Here is a 2,724-nt window from a genome sequence, read left to right as displayed (position 1 = left end):
GTCGCGGGTGGCTTAGTGTGTGGTGCTGGACACCCTCGAGGCGTAGTCTTCAATCCTATATATATATATATATACGCGTAATGTAATTTTTTATGATCACTTTTAAAAAATGTTTAACTAAATCAGTCTAGACGAGTTAGGCAGCTGCCAAAAAGTCGAGTGATAACATGAATGGTTTGTTTCATGTGTCTGTCTCTCTCTTTTTGTGTGTTTGTCTCTGTCTGCCTCTGTCTGTCTCTGTCTGTCTGTCTGTTGTCTGTCTGTCTGTCTGTCTGTCTGTCTGTCTGTCTGTCTGTCTGTCTGTCTGTCTGTCTGTCTATCTCTCTCTCTCTCTCTCTCTCTCTCTCTCTCTCTCTCTCTCTCTCTCTCTCTCTCTCTCTCTCTCTCTCTCTCTCTCTCTCTCTCTCTCTCTCTCTCCCTCTCCCTCCCCCCTCCCCCCCCCCCGACCCCTCTATTTCTCTCAACAACACAGCGGAAACTCGTGACAAAACGGGGGCTCTAAATTATTGCTCGGTCCCCACCCTTCCCAAATAATCTTTTTCTCTCTGCTGACCACAAAAAGGAGAGCGGAAATGGTATGGAACTTGACCGTGACTCCATCAGTCTACCTGCCTGGCTGTTGTGGCTGGCGAGATGCAGCAGATGACTTTTTTTCTGAACTCTACACGTCGAAAGTAAAGCATGTGTGAGAGGGGGGAGGGGGGATGTTCTGTGTAAGGGGGGAAGTGGTTATAATGTTGTTCTGGCGATGATATGGTGGTTGGGTAGTAGTTGTTGAGTGGGGATTGTGGTGGAGGTGTAAGGGGGGGGGGTGTGTTAGGAGGATTGTGTGGGGGGGTGGTGGGGGAATGATCATTGGGGACGGGAATTGTCGTGATTCGTGTTTATTGTGATAGATTCGTGTGGTGAGAATGGTTGGTGTATAGTGTTGGGGGATGGTTGTTATTCGGGGTCGTTAGTGGTTGTGGTGGGGGTAGTGTGTCGTGGATCACGGTGGTGGTGGTATGAAGTGTAGTTTGAATGAGAGAGAGAGAGGTGGCGCTTCCGGAAGAAATTGAAGGTGTTTTGATGCGAAATGGAAATGAAGAGGGAAAGTGAGACTGTAGGGAATGAAAAAGATCCTGTTGCCGTAGGGGAATGAAAGGAAAGTTAACATTTATAGGCAAATAACATATACAACTATAACTAGCATATATGCAAATAAATATACGTGCTTGGCCCACATTTGCACGCGATTTTGATAGTCACTTGTTGCTTAGTGAGGCAGGAATATAATAATATAACGACGCCACGCACGCGATGACCCGCTGGTCGGCTGCTTGCCAATTCGACCTTGTGGCTCCGAGCCCCTCTATCACACCACAGCCTCGGAGAAGAGAATAAAAGGCATTTAGGGATGGACCTGCAGATACTCCCTGGCCTTATATCAAGTATTTTCTTCTATCACTCATATATATATATATATATATATATATATATATATATATATATATATATATATATATATATATATATATATATATATATATATATATGGATGAATATTTTGAGGTTATTGTAAATCCAAGGTCGCTGTAATTGGGTATAACTCACTCTATTGTGTGTGGTGTAAGTATAGGTGTGCGCGCGCGCACTTAGTTGTACTCACCTATTTGTGTCGCCACTGTCGAATGTCAGTTTTTGGATCCTGCCTCTCCCGCTCTGTTATCGTTGATGCTATGACTCCTCGCCCTATATGACCGTTATCATAGGGTCATGTATCATATATGGTCATATACCCGCCCTATATGACTATTATCATGTGTACTTTCTGTCGATTGTGTACTCTGGTTTCTTTTGTCCCTTCACTGTATATTGAAATTCTTATTATGCTAGTTGAAATTTAAAGTGGAGACTTGGTCGGCGGAGTTGCATACTCTAGAACGTGTCTCGCGTAGGTGGTATACAGTGCCTTACTGTCGAGGTTTCTGCAAGCTGTCCTGGTCGATATTGTCACATTTACCGGTTGTTATCCTATTTGTGTGTTGCTTCTAAGGTAAGTTCAAATTCAAAGTTTCTATTCATAAATGGTTGTAAATTTCTAACTGACTTTATTTACAAAGCCTTAAGAACAATTTTCCCATTGACATATGGCATTCTAGGACTATGTAATCTCGGAACAACGTTCGGAATTCCGTGCTGGCGCTACATGCAGTAATATTGGTCTCACATACGTTGTGTTCAGTGTTAAAATTTCCTTATTAATATTCATCAAGGATGTACTAGCCTTTGTCGGCTTTCCGTATGCCGCTGATGTTATCCTCCGTATGTTTGTCTGAATATCCCTGAGGGGCCACTATCGATAGGGACAAAAAGCCGGGGGCTTGTCAAAGGTACAAAGATACAAAGTAGGTATCGCTATAATTAGTAGGTGTGCAGGTTAGATGTAATTGTTAATGCTGAAATTTCCACTGATGTCTGAATAAGAACGTTTAAGCCCTTTGAAATCTTTTATCAAACCGCTCACAGGATGAGTATAGGGTGCACAATAAACTAACCGCCTCCTGCGGTCCCATCCAATCAACAGGGGTGCTGCGCTTCTCTCTGAGTGCACACTTAGTGCTCACTTAGTGCTCACTTAGTGCTCACTTAGTGCTCACTTTATGCTCACTTTGTGCTCACTTAGTGCTCACTTTGTGCTCACTTAGTGCTCACTTAGTGCACACTTAGTGCTCACTTAGTGCT

Source organism: Procambarus clarkii, chromosome 6, assembly GCF_040958095.1.
Source record: "Procambarus clarkii isolate CNS0578487 chromosome 6, FALCON_Pclarkii_2.0, whole genome shotgun sequence".
Taxonomy (NCBI): domain Eukaryota; kingdom Metazoa; phylum Arthropoda; class Malacostraca; order Decapoda; family Cambaridae; genus Procambarus; species Procambarus clarkii.
Note: the sequence above shows the minus strand (reverse complement) of the source record.